At 43.8% G+C, this 19010-nt stretch overlaps 1 long non-coding RNA gene across 1 annotated transcript; it reads left to right on the top strand.

The window, feature by feature from the left end:
* The first annotated feature begins 326 nt into the window (after positions 1 to 326).
* Positions 327 to 14634, top strand: LOC142073487 (uncharacterized). Its single transcript, XR_012670373.1, has 3 exons — positions 327 to 394; positions 10330 to 10524; positions 14362 to 14634. It is a non-coding gene; the product is annotated as an uncharacterized LOC142073487 (long non-coding RNA).
* The last annotated feature ends 4376 nt before the right edge of the window (positions 14635 to 19010 follow it).

The following is a 19010-nucleotide window of genomic DNA, read 5'->3' as shown; positions in this document are numbered from 1 at the left end:
ATTTTATAATGGTATTTCTCACTCCTGTGAGAGTGAATTTGTGTGGGGGGGTGGAGGGTGAGAAAACCTGGATTTGTGCTGGAAATGGCCCAACCTGATGATCACTTTAGATAAGCTATTACCAGCAGGACAGTGGGGTGGGAGGAGGTATTGTTTCATATTCTCTGTGTATATATAAAGTCTGCTGCAGTTTCCATGGTATGCATCCGATGAAGTGAGCTGTCGCTCACGAAAGCTCATGCTCAAATAAATTGGTTAGTTTCTAAGGTGCCACAAGTACTCCTTTTCTTTATGGAGAGATAGAGAGTGAAGGCATTTCATGCTAGTGATTAAATGTGAAACTTTCTTGAGAGGCTGTGTGAATCAGCTGGCATCCTCTCCAACAGGGGGCAGGGTAAGTGAAGCTGTGATCCCTTCTCTTCTGCTTCCTTGGCTTTCTCAGTTCTCCCTTTGCCCATCTCATACCTTCCTCCTTCCTGGCTGCTCTGTCGCCTTCCCCACTCCCTTGATGTTTTGTTACAATCTGTTGTGGAATGTCACTGCTCCAGAATGACTAGTTAAAAGGTGGTTGCATTTGCATGGAAGGCAAAAGATCCCACTGCCACAGAATCATGGACGTTGGAGATTTGGTCCATTTCCATGACATCTGGGCTGCAATGCAATGCAATTCTTTATGGAATATTCTTGAGTATTTCATCCATTCTGAATGTAATTTCTGGACATCCTGTATCAGATTGTTCAGGCCCCTGCGGGTCTTCCAGGATGAAAGGTACCATATTTAAGGTACATGATAATTAAATGATAACACATGGCCTGAGCTCTTTGTATTTAACATGTTTGGGGGCTGGTTCCAGGGACCGTTCTTTTCTCTTACAAAAAGTTTTGGGATTAAAATTCAACATACCTAGTGCTGAGGGATTATTTTCTCCAGGAAGACCAAGTGGAGAACTAACCTCGTGTTGAGGCATCTTAGAGAGCTGAGGAGGGAGCTCAGGGGCTCCTTAGTTGAGATCAGCCAGGCCACTTCTGTATCCTGAGAAGAGAGATTTAGAATGCCCCAAAATAAGTTCCACCTTCCAGAGAGGAAGGTGTCCTCTTCCTTGCTTCTGCTGCACTAAAGAACTCCCCTTCCACCTGGCAATGTTCCTCACTGAGACCCTGTGTCTTGGCTTCAGTCTTTCTGACCATGAACGGGAGCCATAGTCATCAGCAGTGGATATTTCATCTGCTTGTCCTTAAATGGCAGGGCTGATATTCTTCCTTACTAAGGTTTAACTCATAAAACTGTCATCTTCTATAGATTGACTGACTGCTGCTCTTGGCTGCCATTGTGTTGTTTGCTCTTGGCTTACTCCTAGGGAACATATTTGTCTGATCAGTAACACACTAATTACAGGTGAGAATTCATCTGGTTTTATCTTAATTCTGTAATGTAGTTGCCAACAGCCCCCATAATCTCCAGTATCCCAGAAGAGAACAGTCTCTCCATCCCAGCCAGCTTTGCTTTTATATGCTAGCCCTTCCATTCATCTCTAAGATCTGCTCCTCTGAGTAGCTATGGAATTTTGGTCTAACAAATGTATTGCTTTCAATATGGAGCATTGGCTTGACTACTGCAATCTGAGTGTGCCCTGCCTATCACAGTGATCCAGTGTCTACCTATGTTGATAGTGACAGGCCCAGTTATTTGTATGACAGTAACACCTAGAGGCTCCAAACAAGATCAGAGACCCAATATGCTAGAAATTGTACAAATGTAGTAAATCAGTCACTGCTCTCCAGAGCTCACATTCTCACTAGGTGACATAGACAAAGATTGGGACAGGAAACAGTGACTCACCCAAGGACACCCAGCTTCAATCTCCTCTATGTAAAACTTATAGGCATTTCAGGTAAGAATCCTCATGGTCTCAGCATAACCCTGTTCTTTCAGGACCCCCTCCAGTCTTTAGTTTCATCACATCCATTATAAGATTTGTCTGTTTCACCACTATATAAACCAGTGGGCACTCAGCATCCTGCTGTTCAGGTTTCAGCCTCAGACAAATTGTAGAGAACAAATTTACAGCATTAACAGTATTAGTATTTTCCCTAGCCTATTTGGGATTGGGGAAAGAAAGCCAGGGGGTATTGCTGGATTAAACTTTGTTAAGGTGGAGTTTTGTTTGGCACACATCAGTGCCTTCTGCCTCTGGTACCCTTCCATTATGGGGGACTTCACAACCACAGACTCACACATCCGAAAACCAAGAAATGACTAGTTAAGGTCTCTCTGTATATCCCTTGGTGTGTGTGTGGGGGGGTGTTCCCCCCTGGTCTTCCCTCTTAGGACCTAGACTGAGCAAGATTCTCTGCACCAAGCTTTCCCTCCCATTTAACTGTCTTAAAAAAAAATTTAAGGATGAGGTGGTTACTATGTGCAGAGAAGAGGTAAAATGTCCTGAGTCCCAAAATGAGGCTGTGAAGAAAAGTCTCCTAGATGGCTGGATCTCCTGCATATGACTGACCAGAACTTTGGAACAACTGAAGGGGCCATCTGCAAGAATCCATTCTATGTTTTACAAAGACACCCATGTGTGCTGGGACAGTTTTAATACTGTCATCTCTAGCCTCTGTAAAATATCATGTACACTTGCCGAACGAAGGGTCACCATCGGGACAGGGTAGAATATGCTTTACAGAATTTTCCTCCAAATAACACCTTGGATATTTTTGTTCAAAAAGATAACTAGAAAGGTTATTAGTAAACCAGGTACTAAACTTGAACCCAAAGCAATAAAGCCTGGAACAGATATCTGAGATAGAGGATGAGAAGGCTCTTGGGGCAGGGACCATCTTTTTATTCTGTTTGTATAGCACCCAGTGCAATGGAGTCCTGATCTATGACTAGGTCCCCAAGCACTATGTTAATAAAACTAATCAATAATAAGAACACTACAGAATTGTCATAAATGTTATTTCTAACTGGGGTCTTAATTCCCTCTTTTACATATTGGTTACAGGAAGAGGGACATCTAGATTCTAAGTGTTCTTTTCTCCTGGATATTACTTAGCAAACAGTTTTGAAGGGTCTGCTTGTGTTCATTTTAAACAAAATGTGATTTAGAAGGTACTTAAGCATAAAAAGCATGATGTGGCTCACCACCCTAGGAACATTCTAGAAAAGGCCAAAGGGAAGGGTTCAACATGTGGAGTGGAGAAGTATAAGCATGTGATGAACAAATCCTATATAGAAAGGTTAAATATGATTGGTTAGAGGTTTGTGTTATGTAACTTGTTATGCAACTGCCACATGCTATAAAATAGCAATGGGAGGGGCTGCTTGCTGGAGAGACTCTGGCTGATTTTTGTACCGGGGCTCTCCGTTTGTGCACATTGAATAAAGTCTTGTTGAATTGAATCGAAGACCCTTGATTCTGCTGAGCATCTGACTCATTTGGTGGTTGTTGGGAACCACAAAATCCCAACAGTTTCAATATGCTTTTTCTTTCCAGAAACACATTTAGCCCTCTGTATCTTTCACTCCTGGCTAATCTTCTCCCCTCCCCCACAACAGAGAAAGAAAGCATGTGACAAGCTATACAACCTGGAGCAGGGGGGAAGGGCTCAAATCAACCTCTCTGAAGCCTTCCTGATGTCACTGGGAATGTTAAACCTGTGTAGCTGCCCTCACACTAGATAATACATACAATAGTGTCAAAGAGAACATTCATGTTCATTTTCTTTAATTCTTCCTACTATTGTCCAATGACATGAGTCTTAAAACTCTTGATCATCTTACTGATGGCTAACTGTCACTGTCAAATCGGCTCTTCCTTCTTTTTTAAACTAGCATGTCTTTGGGCAATGTCTGTGTCATTGTTTCTCTAAACACACATTACTGGTCCTGCCTGTCTCTGTAGATTTGCTCATGTGCCTTAGATGGACCATTGCTAGATTAGACTGACCTTAATTTCTTACATAAATGTTCTACAGAAGTTTTTTAAAGCTGTGTCATCCTTTATTCTCAGACTTCACTTGTGAGTGGAAAAAAGGTCAGTTGCTTTATTTCTGTACTGTCGCTAAAGAATAGAAATAGAAGAGAGTGATTTGGTCCCATCTTGTCCTTATGCAGGGAACTATTGGCGGATAGGTTTCTATAGCATGTTCTCCAGTTCTTTGTCCAGTCTTGTTTTATGGGGCTCAAGCACTGGAGCTTTTGCCATTTCCCAAGAGTGACTATCGATAATCTTCTGGATACACAGATACTACTACTATTTGTATTTTCGTAGTGCCTAGAAACCCCACTCAGGGACCAGGACCCCACTGTGCTACATGGTTTCCCTCAATTTGAGCTGTATTTTAAAGGAATCTTTCCCAATGTTTATTAGTAATACTTTGCACTTCCTACAGCACATTCCATTCATGGATCTCAAAACACTTAAACATGCTTGAAATACCTCTCCCAATGACCCCTGTGTGAATAATAATACTTACCTATTGCCCCCATTTTATAGATGAGGAAACTGAGGTACGCAGAGATAAGGGCTCAATTCTGCAAGCACTCCACACTTAGATATCCCAGTGACTTAAATGGGATGGCTGTAAAAGGAGGGAGTGCTGGATTGGAGACCTAAGCACCCCAAGATCACACAAGGAGTCTCTGCAGTCCAGATTAGAACATGGACTTCAACTCACAGTCCTATGCTTTAAGTCCTAGGCCATGCTTTCTCTCAGAAGACTATAAGGGGAGGATGTGGTTTTATGGGGGGATTGGTTGGTAACACCATACTCTTTCATCAGCCAGAGCAAATAGGCAACAGTTAAAAAGTGTCACATACTGCCCTGCTCTCCCTTCCCCCGTTATTTACAGTGTAAGCTCTTTGGAGCAGAGACCTGAGGGCGTAATGTGGCCCAATCTTATCCAGTAATAACTGTGCTTCTTGTTTGGGACTTAGAAACTATGGTGAATGGTACTCTTAAAATCCCTTAGATTGATTTAGATACAGTAATAGCCTTACTCAGACTTTTGCACAAGCACCCTGGAGTGCCTGCCTTTGCTTTCTGTGTTTCACCGAGACACTTCAGTGGGCTTCTGTCAGTTCTGATTACAAAGCAGAAGCAACTGACCTTGCTTTTTCTTCATGGTAAACTCTCCCTTGAATTTAACTTCCTCTAGGATACTGGACTCTAGCTGGGAAGCTAGGAAGAACTCTGAAGGCAGCAAACCATGCTCAGACCGTTATACAGACATACTATAGGTATCCATTAATTTATTTCTAAGGCTCCTTTCAGATTCTGATAGAACCATTGAAAACCACAGGGCAGAACTACGGAATAGGAGGAAACTACTATGCAAACCAATAGAAAGGTTTTCAACCTGAGTTAACAACAAGAGCCCATACGCCTTATCCTGCCCAAACAGCTTGTTAAAAATGTGGATGTTTGTGGTTTTAAAAACTGCCTGTTTGTTTAGGTGATGGGTATTAGAAAACCAGAGGTCCTGTGACACTGGAAAAACATTTAAATAAGTGGCCTAAAAAGATTTAAAATAAACATATACAAATTCCTCTGACTCATTTTGCCTCATCCACCACAGCCAGCCTTCAGCCAACCGGAGATGATCACCAGAAGTCACGCTGACATTGTCCTTCTGGAGGCCCCTTAGGCCTTCTTCAGAAAAGAAAAACAAAACAAAAGGGTCAGCAAGAACCTCCTAGGAGTGAAAAGAAAAGGAGTACTTGTGGCACCTTAGAGACTAACAAATTTATTTGAGCATAAGCTTTCGTGAGCTACAGCTCCCTTCATCGGATGCATCCGATGAAGGGAGATGTAGCTCACGAAAGCTCATGCTCAAATAAATTTGTTCGTCTGTAAGGTGCCACAAGTACTCCTTTTCTTTTTGCGAATACAGACTAACACGGCTGCTACTCTGAAACCTAGGAGTGAAAGGAAAGGATCTCTCTGAAGACACATCTCACCTGTCACTTAGAAAGAATGTCCGCAACTACCTCTGTAACATCCACCAGCCAAGCATTTACACAGCACTTCATCAACACTGGGATCTCCTTCTAGACACTTCCTGGAGCAAATTGCTTCTAGCTGGCATGTGTCACATTGCCCTGTGTGATGGAGGGAGCAGAAGGCGATAACCTACCCTCTGCCCCAGGTTATTTGGCTGCAGCACACAATGCTCGGAGGAGGCTTATTAGAAAAAGCTACCACAGTGAGCCAGTCAGTGTGAAGGCAATGGACAGGACACTGCATACAGCCAATATATACAAAAAAGAGACATGGGTTTGACCAGTCTGACATGTGGGCAGCCTAGATCTCTCTGGGCACATCGACACAGGAATTAAAAAACCTGCGGCTGGCCCATGTCAGCTGACCTGGGATTGTGTTTGAGAGCAGGTTGGGAATGGTACCTGCTCACCTGAGCATTTTGCTGTAAGGTGTCAGTTTGAATCCTGCCCACAATTACAGTGATTGCAAATGGCTACTCTTAGGGGTTTGGAGGCCTTGGTGAAATGAATTTCTGGTCTCAATTCAGCTTCTCATGGGCAGGTGTCCATACTTCAAAAACCAGCATCACAACCAGCACTCTCAGCAGAGAATTGAAGAATGGCTCCTTCAAACCACAGTTGAGGCACATTGTTTCATCTACACTACCCTGTCAATCTTAAATGATATATAAACATTGCTGTAGGAGCAGCAGTGATCTGTATGCTCTGTATAACCTGTATGTTCAAAAGATCTGTTACACCTCCTCCCACCCCCCTTTTGTCTCCTCTCCCTCTTTGAATACCTGTGAAGTGGCTTTCCCCCTCCTTCCTGGAATGCTTGTGGAATGAATGGGCTGCTTGAGTAGCTGGAAGATCAGAAGAGCTCCCAGGTAGACCAGGTGTCTGGAACGCTAATTAGGCAGTGATCACACACCCAATGCATGGACACTGTCGGAGGTGGAGTGTGACCAACCTGATGCGGCCAAGTCATCTCTAATTGCAGGCTATGAGGAGCAGGTCCTTAAAAGGGGAAGGGGCCATGTGCTCGGCAGTGCACTCACAAGACTGTACCTCCCTTGAAGGCCCTTCGCCCAGACCGCCTGGCCAGTGGTTTGTCGCGTTGCATTCCATCGTGCCTCGGGAAGACTTACCTTCATCGCACCGTCCATCGCTGCGCTGTGGGACACTTACCTTGAAGGATCCTGACACCTCCAGTGCCATGCCTGTTCTGGGAGCACGAGTATATGAGTGTGACCCCTTCCCCCTTTCTTTTGAGCTTAGCTATCAGTATAATAAACATGCTGCTTTCTGCCAAACGCTGGTAGGTCATTAGATCTCCCTAAGCTTACTAGCTGGCCCAGTTTCAGGTAACAAACATAATGGTAAAATCCTGGCCTCAGTGAAGTCACTGGGAGTTATGCTATTGCCTTCAGTGGAGCCAGGATATCACCCAATATGTTTCAGAATATTCATTGATTGCCCAATAGAACTGATGACAAAAATAGATCCCTATATAATATATTATGTATGATAAACTTTCCCTCTTTGTACATGCTTAATTAATGACTTTCTTATACTTGGTTGTTCCTGTTTTGAGGACAAAAAAAGGTCATCAGTCTCAGGGCTGTCAGTACAGCATCTTCCACTGGAACTAAACTTACTTAAAAGATGTCAACAGCTCTGATGAATGATGACGATGAGTGCAAATCTTTCTTCCCAACAGCAATGACACTAGAGGATGAACTGTGGAACATGCGATCTAACCATTTGTATAGCTAATGCTTACTCCGCATGCCCCCATTCTGAAAGCCACATCAGGAATTGTCTCTGAGGCTTTTTCAGCACTCTGCCTCCCAAAGAGGTTTGCCATTACATGACCCTCTCCCTAGATGCTATTGTTTACCAGTGAGAGCCATGGCGGTGACAATAGACAAGTGTAGAAAGAACACTGAGAATCACTGCATGCAGCGCTGAAGGTAAGGGGAATTCCAGGGTGCTGTGCTAAAGGAGCCATACGTTAGCTGGGCACTCTCACAGACAGGCTCTGGAGTGGTTTCTCTATGGGAAAGGGGTATACTTATTTCCATTTATTGTTTTGCTGGATTGGAGGAGTGGTGGTTTGGTTAACTAATGTAGGTTTGCTGGAAACACACTGGATATTTTTACCGCTCGTACTGTATACATGTCTAGAGACTGGGTAAATCTTACCTCGGTGCAATTTTTAAACCCTATGTTAAGCACTTAAGTGGGGCTGCAGTCATACATAGACCTTGCTATGTATCATAATCAGTCCTTATGATTGAATACAACCCAACTCTGACATTACATATAACAAACTAATTTCAAAGCTGTGCAAGTTTCTGGACAAAAATTTAGCCAGTTTTCTTTCCTTCTACTACTGCTTTTATTTGAAGAAACATAAGAGAATCAATTATTTATGATTTCTGTACACATAGATATGCAGTTTCTTACAAACTAGAGAAAGCACTTTGAAGTCTCTGAAACTTAGCGATGTTTCAGCATTCATTTATGCTGGTCATTGTCTATTATTTGATCACTGTCAGTTTGCTTATAGAGACAAGGTGGGTGAGGTAAAATCTTTTATTGGACCAACTTAGAAGTTACCTCACCCAGCCTGTGTCTCTAAACGGCTACAATATCCCACCATCAACCTCAGCCAGGACCAGTCCACACAAGAGATCCACTTCCTGGACACTACAGTGCTAATAAGCGATGGTCATATAAACACCACCCTATACTGGAAACCTACTGACCGCTATACTTACCTACATGCCTCCAGCTTTCATCCAGACCACATCACATGATCCATTGTCTACAGCCAAGCTTTACGATACAACCGCATTTGCTCCAACCCCTCAGACAGAGACAAACACCTACAAGATCTCTATCAAGCATTCTTACAACTACAATACCCACCTGCTGAAGTAAAGAAACAGACTGACAGAGCCAGAAGAGTACCCAGAAGTTACCTACTACAGGACAGGCCCAACAAAGAAAATAACAGAACGCCACTAGCCATCACCTTCAGCCCCCAACTAAAACCTCTCAAGCGCATCATCAAGGATCTACAACCTATCCTGAAGGACGACCCATCACTCTCTCAGATCTTGGGAGACAGGCCAGTCCTTGCTTACAGACAGCCCCCCAACCTGAAGCAAATACTCACCAGCAACCACACACCAAGCAACAAGAACACTAACCCAGGAACCTACCCTTGCAACAAAGCCCGTTGCCAACTGTGTCCACATATCTATTCAGGGGACACCATCACAGGGCCTAATCACATCAGCCACACTATCAGAGGCTTGTTCACCTGCACATCTACCAATGTGATATATGCTATCATGTGCCAGGAATGCCCCTCTGTCATGTACATTGGCCAAACCAGACTCTACGTAAAAGAATAAATGGACACAAATCAGATGTCAAGAATTATAACATTCTAAAATCAGTCAGAGAACACTTCAATCTCTCTGGTCACTCGATTTCAGACCTAAAGGTCGCAATATTACAACAAAAAGACTTCAAAACCAGACTCCAGCAAGAGACTGCTGAATTGGAATTAATTTGCAAACTGGATACAATTAACTTAGGCTTGAATAGAGACTGGGAGTGGATGGGCCATTACACAAAGTAAAACTATTTCCCCATGTTTATTCTCCCTCCTCCCCTCCCCCCCCCCGTCCAGTGTTCCTCAGACGTTCTTGTCAACTGCTGGAAATGGCCCACCTTGATTATCACTACAAAAGGTTTTTTTTCTCTCCTGCTGGTAATAGCTCACCTTACCTGATCACTCTCGTTATAGTGTGCATGGTAACACCCATTGGTTCATGTTCTCGGTGTATATAAAATCTCCCCACTCTATTTTCCACTGCATGCATTCGATGAAGTGAGCTGTAGCTCATGAAAGCTTATGCTCAAATAAATTTGTTAGTCTCTAAGGTGCCACTAGTACTCCTTTTCTTTTTGCGGATACAGACTAACACGGCTGCTACTCTGAAACCTAACATTACTTATATTATAGTCACAGAACTCCCTCTTGTGGCCAGCTTAATACGGTTAGACCCTTACTAATTTACACTTTGCTACTCCACAAATCCTATAATTCAAGTAAAACCCTGCCACTTCAACAACCTTTCAGCAAAGATGGCTGAGCCAAGTGCTGTGCCTGTTCACGAGTATACTACAAAGTGCGTGCATAAAGAACAGAAACTATTGAATTTTCATGCCTTCTCGCTGCTTTTTGTCCGTTTGATTTTCAAGTATTACAAACAGTCAGGGACAAGTATTACAGCCAGGGAGTCATCCTGAAACCATTTTCTAACAGATATTCTGCAAGGGTTATTGTAGTCCTGTGGGCTTACCATGGGGACAGAGGGAGACCAAGCCCAGCAGAGAACAACTCAAAGGAGCAGAATGCCTCCAGCACTTAGCACCTATGGGGCCCACCGATGTGGAGAAGAAGAGCTCCTCTACAATTCCTTTGATCCTGGTGACAGATGGGCCACTTTTAATGAGTCAGGTAAATAACCAGTTTGCACAGGAGGAATTAATGTGCTCTCTTCTCCTTTACAGGGTAAAAGCAGGCCAGTGTAGATACACCTACACATAGGCGCCAACTCCGTGGGTGCTCCAGGGGTGGAGCACCCATGGGGAAAAATTAGCGAGTGCTCTGTACCCACTGGCAGCCAAGCTCCCCCCTCCTTGCCTCCTTCTCTCCCCATCTTCCCCAAGTGTGCCACGTCCCCGCTCCTCCCCCTCCCCCCAGGGCTTCCCACTGCCTAACAGCTGTTTGGTGGTGCTTAGGACTTTCCGTGAGGGAGGGGGAGGAGCGGGGATGCAGCACGCTCAGGGGAGGAGGCAGAGAAGAGGCGAGGTGGGGACTTGGGGGAAGGGGGTGGAATGGGGTCAGGGACTTTGGGGAAGGGGTGGGATGGGGTAAGGCAAGGGCGGTGCAGAGGCGGGGCCAGGAGAGGGCTGGGAGAAAGTTGGCGCCTATGCACCTACATAGCCCCTAGCAGCAAGCCTCCCAGCCCGGGTCGATAGACTTGGGCTCACAAAGCTTATGCTACCATGCTAAAAATAGCTGTGTAGACTAGGGCTGTTGATTAATCACAGTTAACTCACGTGATTAACTCAAAAAAATTAATCACGAGCATTGTTAAACAATAGAATACCAATTAAAATGTGTTAAATATTTTGGATGTTTTTCTATTTTTTCATATATATTGTATTCTGTGTTGTAATTGAAATCAAAGTGTATATTATTTTTATTACAAATATTTGCACTGTAAAAATGATAAACAAAAGAAATAGTATTTTTCAATTTACCTCATACAAGTACTGTAGTGCAATCTCTTTATCGTGAAAGTGCAACTTATAAATGTAGGTTTTTTTGTTATATAACTGCACTCAAAAACAAAACAATGTAAAACTTCAGAGCCTACAAGTCTACTCAGTCCTACTTCTTGTTCACCCAGTTGCTTTAAGACAAACAAGTGTGTTTACATTTACAGGATATAATACTGCCCTCTTCTTATTTACAACGTCACTAGAAAGTGAGAACAGGCATTTGCATGGTACTTTTGTAGCTGGCATTGCAAGGTATTTGCATGCCAGATATGCTAAACATTCGTATGCCCCTTCATGGTTTGGCCACCTTTTCAGAGGACATGCTTCCATGCTGATGACACTTGTTTAAAAAAAATGCATTAATTAAATTTGTGACTGAACTCCTTGGGGGAGAATTGTATGTCCCCTGCTCTGTTTTACCCTCATTCTGCCATATATTTCATGTTATAGCAGATGATGACTCAGCAAATTTTGTTCATTTTAAGAACACTTTCACTGCAGATTTCACAGAATGCAAAGAAGGTACCAATGTGAGATTTCTAAAGATAGCTACAACACTCGACCCAAGGTTTAAGAATCTGAAGTGCCTTCCAAAATCTGAGAGGGACGAGGTGTGGACCATGCTTTCAGAAGTCTTAAAAGAGCAATACTCTGATGCGGAAACTACAAAACCCAAACCACCAAAAAAGAAAATCAACCTTCTGCTGGTGGCACCTGACCCAAGATAATGAAAATGAACATGCGTTGGTATGCACTACTTTGGATTGTTATCGAGCAGAACATGGACGCATGTCCCCTGGAATGGTGGTTGAAGCATGAAAGGACATGAATCTTTAGCACAGCTGGCACGTAAATATCTTGCGATACTGGCTAGAACAGTGCCCTAAGAATGCCTGTTCACTTTCAGGTGACATTGTAAACATGAAGGGGGCAGCATTATCTCCTGCAAATGTAAACAAACTTGTTTGTCTGAGCGATTGGCTGAACAAGAAGTACGACTGAGTGGACTTGTAGGCTCTAAAATTTTATAATTTATTTGTAATGCAGTATTTTTGTACATAATTCTACATTTGTAAGTTCAACTTTCATGATAAAGTGATTGCACTACAGTTCTTGTATTAGGTGAATTGAAAAATACTATTTTTTTTCCAGTGCAACTACTTGTAATCAAAAATAAATATAAAGTGAACACTGTATACTTTGTATTCTGCATTGTAATTGAAATCAATATATTTGAAAATGTAGAAAACATCCAAAAATATTTAAATAAATGGTATTCTATTATTGTTTTAACAGTGCGATTAATCGCACAATCAATTTTTTAAATTGTTTGATAGCCCTAGTGTAGACCTATTGCAGCTCATGCTCTGAAATCTAGGGAGCCTTGACTTGGCTTCAGAGCCAGAGCTCCAGCCTGAGCCACAATTTCGAAGTGCTGTCAATACAACTATTTTTCGAGCACTAGCGTGAGTCCTACTGGCCCAAGTCTATCAACCTGGGCTGGAAGGCTCACTACCTCAGGTTGTGTAGACATACTCAGTAAGGCCCTAAGGGTATGTCTACACTACGAAATTAGGTTGATTTTATAGAAGTTGATTTTTAGAATTGGATTTTATACAGTCGATTGCGTATGTCCATACTAAGCACACTAAGTCAGCGGAGTGTATCCTCACTACCATGGCTAGCATCCATTTGCAGAGTGGTGCATTGTGGGTAGCTATCCCACAGTTCCCGCAGTCTCTGCTGCCCATGTAAATTCTGGGTTAAGCTCCCAATGCCTGATGGGGTAAAAACTTTGTCACGGGTGGTTTTGGGTACATGTCATCCCCCTCCCTCCCTCCGTGAAAGCAACGGCAGACAAGCGTTTCGCGCCTTTTTTCCTGGGTCCCGTCTGCTGACCCCACTCAGCCCGCTGCCTGCCTGTCTACCTGGATGATTGGAACCCCAGGCAGGCAGCGGGCTGAGCGGGGCTGGCGGACGGAGCCCCAGACCGGCAGCGGGCTGGCTCAGCCCGCTGCCAGTCTAGGGCTCCGTCTGCCGGCTCCTGCCAGCTGGGGTCCTGGCCACCGGCCCTGCTCAGCCTGCTGCCATGCTTGCCATACCACAGCAAGCATGGAGCCTGCTCAGCCCACCGTCGCCGTACGTCTCCTGGGTGCTGCTGGCAGACACGGTACTGCATTGCTACACAGCAGCAGCTCCTTGCCTTTGCAGAAGACAGTGCAGTAGGACTGATAGCCATCGTATGTCTCCTTGGTGCTCCTGGCAGACCTCAGTGAGGTCGATCAGAGGCGCCTGGACAGACATGGCTATCCTCCTCTTAGAGCACCGAGTGGGAGTGACTCCAGGTCATTCTCTTCTTTAAGTTTTGTCTTATGGAGATTCAGTCCTGCCTGGAATATCATGCAAGCTGGAGGCTTCTGCCTCAGGCTGCTCTCCCAGCCAGCAGCACTGTGTGGTCACACCTACCCCAGCCTGCCCCTTGCTCCCATGGCTCATGAAGCCTGGACAGTAGTAAGGAGCAGTTCAACTTGTGGAAAGACAAATCCAGAATGAAGGATTGCACTCTATGGGCCACGTTAAGATTATTTTAGAGTCCTAGATAGCATTTAGTCCCTATAAAGGGCTTCATGAAAATTTCCCCCCACCCCTAACAAAAATGTTAATTTATCAGAGCAGTTGAAAGGGTAAGGAACCCGGGACTATAACTTAGAGAGAGCTTCCATATTATTTAACTCATAATTGATATAATTCAAAGTAAAATTTCACAGCGCGGTCTCTTTTAAGACTAAAAATGCAGGAGGGGAGTCAGAAAAAGGAACAGAGACCTGTTTCCACCCAGTTTCAAACCGGGGATCTTTCATGTGTTAGGTGAATGTGATAACCACCACACTACAGAAACCCAACTTGAATGTATCCCTCGCGTGGTCCCTATTATACTTTATGTAACGTGTGGTTGTGTATTATTAATAGTTTGGTGTGTCACAGGGCCTCTCTTTTTTTGCCACAGACTTTCCGAATGCACAGGAATGTTTTCTCTAGCTACAGGAGCTACCCAATGCAATGTCTATATCTATGGCCTTCCTGCTCGCAAAGCGGTCATGCCCCGCCCAAGGCTGACACAGCGCGGAGTGCATGTGATGCAGCGACCTGGATCGGGCAGGATCACTAGTGAGGCATGATGCTTTTGCTGTTAAGCAAACACAGCAATTCTTTCCTGGCCTCTGCCACTGAATGTCTCCATGCATTAAACTGTGCCCTATCAGTGCGGGAGGACTGCATGAGCTCGGAAAACATGTCATCACGAGTGCGTTTTTTTCGCCTTCTAATCTGCGATAACCTCAGGGATGGAGATGACAGGAGGAGCGGAGAAACATTCTACGCTCTACGATTCTGGGGGGGCTGCATGGTCACCTGTGCTGCGGAGTTTGCCAGGCTGACCAAACAGGAAATGAAATTCAAAAGTTCCCAGGGATTTTCCTGTGTACCTGGCTAGAGCATCGGAGTTCAAAGTGCTGTCCAGAGCAGTCACAATGGAGCACTCTGGTATAGCTCCCGGAGGCCAATACCGTCAAATTGTGTCCACACTACCCCAAATTCGACCCGGCGATGTCGATTTCAGTGCTAATCCCCTAGTCGGGGAGGAGTACAGAAATCAATTTTAAGAGCCCTTTAAGTTGACAAAAATGGCTTCGTCGTGTGGACGGGTGCAGGGTTAAATCGATCTAACGCTGCTAAATTCGACCTAAACTCGTAGTGTAGACCAGGGCTAAGGCTGTATTTGCACTGGAATTTTCCATAAAGGCTACCACTGTTGCACTAACTGCTGCAACTCCACTGGTGCTAGAAGCAATGGTGGGAGGACTAGTGTAGACTGGCCACCAGCATTTTAACGCTCTGCGAGTGATCCAACGTTTAATGATGCTGGTGAATTCTAGACCCGTATCTACACTAGTGCTCCCACCAGTGGAGCTGCTAGCACAGTAATGGGAGACTTTGGAAAAAATTGAGAATGCAGAGTTGTAAAAGTATGATCTCACTTATCTCCCACCAGTAGTCAGCCCTCCCAGCTACGTTCTATTCTGGTTAAACCTCTCCTTATTTGTCTGGCTGTTTAGTGGACAAACACCATCAGCCTTTGTGTTACCTTAGCACAGGTGACAGAATCTGGAACAGCCTGGGCTGTCACAAAAAATCTTTGTTAGGTGGAGGAATTGAGAGGCAGTCAGAACAAGTGCCAAGACGAATTGTGTTAGAAAGCACAAACTAGCTGCATGGCTTTGAGTAAACTGATTCTTATACAAGTTTCTGCCAGAAACTTGTAACCAGTAGAGAGAACTTGTTTTTTCACACTTTGGGTCCAGGAATAAGAGATTTTCCAGGGTAACACTGCAAACTTCAAGTAGCAGTATGGATGAGAGGCCATGTTGCCCAATGGACAGAGCACTAGACTTGGATGCAGGAGACCAGGTTCTATTTCTGCCACTGCCTTATGGGTGACCTTGGCAAGTCACTATGCCTTTCTGTGCCTTAGTTTCCCCCTCCGAAAAATGCAGGTAATGGTTTTGTCCTTTGAGATCCACTGATGAATAGCACTATATAAGATGTATGTAGGAGTATTTTATACTCATGACATTAGTTCCATTGTTCCCAACAGCTATTTAGGCCAGACTTTGAACTCCACTGAAATTATTCACATAAATTACTATTCACTAGTATAAATAAGGGGCTATACAAGTTATAAGAGCTATAAAAGCGGGACCCTTTTGTTTGGACCCCTTCTCCTGAACATAATTCCGCACTCTGCAAACTCTGTCAGACATTTCAGAAGGTGAGGGAGGAGGAGTTTAATGCATACAAACCTATCAACCAAGGGTAGATCTATTTTTAAAGTAAGTTTTGTACTGAAAACAAAAGGTGGGAAAAAATTGTGAATAGAGGAGTCTGATTCCTATCTTGTATCCATATATTAACACCTGAAATAAAGATACAACCAAAAGCCATGTTGTGTAATATGTTCAAAAAAGGGAGAGAAAATAAAAAATAAATCCCAATAGTCAAAATAAGGTGGAGGGGGGGAGAGGATGAGTTCCTAGTTGCAACACATTTTTGTCTGTGCTACTACAGCATATTTGCTGTTCTTCGGGAGCTAAAACTCCAAAATTACTCTGACCAAGAAGATTAAAAGGCAATGGTCATGTGTTTCTTCTGATAAGAAGCCAGTAATGGGATTTCAAGCCCGCAGCAAATCATCTGAGGTCCTAAAGATATAAAATGTCTAAAGACATGAATCTGAGTAGGGTGGAGATGGCAAAGTCTTTTAAGCAAGTGTCTGTTCATTTCATCAGGGTGCCCTACAACCCAGCAAACAAGGAACACAAGGAGTCATTTTTTTCAGCAGCCTAACAATGGAGTAGCTGGTACATAGTCTCCTGTGGGCCACCTTCCATAACTGCAGGTGCAAGGACTTCATTGACAAAAAGTTCACTGGGGAAGATTTCAATGGTGCAAAGAACCCACACTCCTGCATACTCCAGAGGACCCAAAATGGCCAGAGGACAATGTTGGTCAGGGAGGATGTCCAAAAAATGGGCAACGTTGATTAGTAAGGGGCATAACTAGAGTAGCTAAGGGTGTATCCTAACTGCAGCACATGCTGCTAGGACTTCGGTAGGACCCTCAGTGAAAAGTATATGTATTCCCTTACATATACTGAGGGAAACCCCAACCAGTGCAAGTGACCTGCTCTCCTTTGCCTGAGTTTTGGCTGGGGCACAGTGGACAGGCAGTTGCATGGAAGTGTAATTTACATCTGCTATTCCAGGAAAAACAGATCTGTCCCAATCTTTTCTACCTAGAAGGTCAAATATTTGATTTTGGACATCGCGAAGCTGTGGGCATGACATGAATGATCAACTTTTTTTTAAAATGTCACTCTTTAGTCTGCACCTTAGAGACTAACAAATTTATTTGAGCATACGCTTTCGTAAGCTACAGCTCACTTCATCGGATAAAGTGAGTTGTAGCTCAAGAAAGCTTATGCTCAAATAAATTTGTTAGTCTCGAAGGTGCCACAAGTCCTCCTTTTCTTTTTGCGAATACAGACTAACACAGCTGCTACTCTGAAACTCTTCAGTCTGAATTTCAATTCTTACTGGCCTTACAAGTAACACCACCAACTACTTTAAATTTGTTTATTGATTTGATTTCAAGCTGTGTCCCTTTATTTAAAAAAACCCTCTCCTCTGCTGCATTACTAATCCACTTTATTAAATTACAGAATTAATGAAGCCTAATTTACTAATTATTATCTATTCTGATTACTTTTCGCAGTCAATTCAGCTTGGCCAATGAGAATGGACTAGTCAATTTCACTTGTATTTAGCATCAGCTCCGGATCTGGGATCTCAGGTGCTTGAACCACATTGCAATACTTTGTGCGTCACTCTTCAAGCAGATGACAGCAGGGCACAGAGCTCTTTGCTTTGCTAACATGCTCAGTGCTGGAGGAACAATAAAGCATCCAGTCAGAGAGACAAGGGAATCATAGAATCATAAGACTGGAAGAGACCTTGAGAGGTCATCTAGTCCAGTCCCCTGCGAACCTGCTCTTAAAAATTTCCAATGACGGAGATTCCACAACCTCCCTAGGCAATTTATTCCAGTGTTTAACCACCCTGACAATTAGAAAGTTTCTCCTAATGTCCAACCTAAACTGCCCTTGCTGCAATTCTCCAATTGCTTTTTTTTCCTATCCTCAGAGGTTAGGAAGAACAATTTTTCTCTGTCTTCCTTGAAAGAACCTTTTATGTACTTGAAAACTGTTATCATGACCCCCTCAGTCTTCTCTTCTCCAGATTAAACAAAGTGTTTTCAATCTTCCTTCATAGGTCATATTTCCTAGACCTTTAATCATTTTTGTTGCTCTTCTCCAGTTTGTCCGCATCTTTCCTGAAATCTGGCACCCAGAACTGGGTAAACTATTCCAGTTGAGGCCTAATCAATGCAGAGTAGAGCAGAATTACTTCTTGTGTCTTGCTTATAACTCTCCTGCTAAAACATCCCAGAATATTTCAGTTTTTTTTTTTTTTTTGCAACAGTGTTACACTGTTGACTCATATTTAGCTTGTGATCCATTATGACCCCCACATCTCTTTCCAGTTCTCCTTCCTAGGCAGTCATTTCCCATTTTGTATGTGTGCAACTGATTGTGCTTTCCTAAATGGAGTATTTTGCATCTGTCCTTATTGAATGTCAGTCTACTTTCTTCAGACCATTTCTCCAGTTTGTGCAGATCATTTTGAATTGTAATCCTGTCCTGCAAAGCACTTACAACCCCTCCCAGCTTGGTATCTGTCACAGACTTTGTGAGTGTACTCTCTATACCATTATCTAAATCATTGATGACGATATTGATCAGAACCGGACCGAAGGGGCACTAAAACGCAATTTCCCCAGTGAAGCGTGAAATGCTTCACCATCTGAATCCCTGCCCCACCTGAATGGCTCAGCTAGATAGGACCTGGGTGCTGCCCACCGGGCCAGCCACCTCTTGTGCCCCCCAACTCTCCCAGCATGGGGCACAGCCTGGGGTGGCACGCAGCCCCTGCCCTGCGACGCCGAGCCTCGCAACCAGCGCCTGTGGGCCCCCCTGCGAGA

This window comes from Caretta caretta, chromosome 10 (assembly GCF_965140235.1).
Source record: "Caretta caretta isolate rCarCar2 chromosome 10, rCarCar1.hap1, whole genome shotgun sequence".
Lineage (NCBI taxonomy): Eukaryota > Metazoa > Chordata > Testudines > Cheloniidae > Caretta > Caretta caretta.
This window is presented reverse-complemented; position numbering and strand designations above follow the sequence as displayed.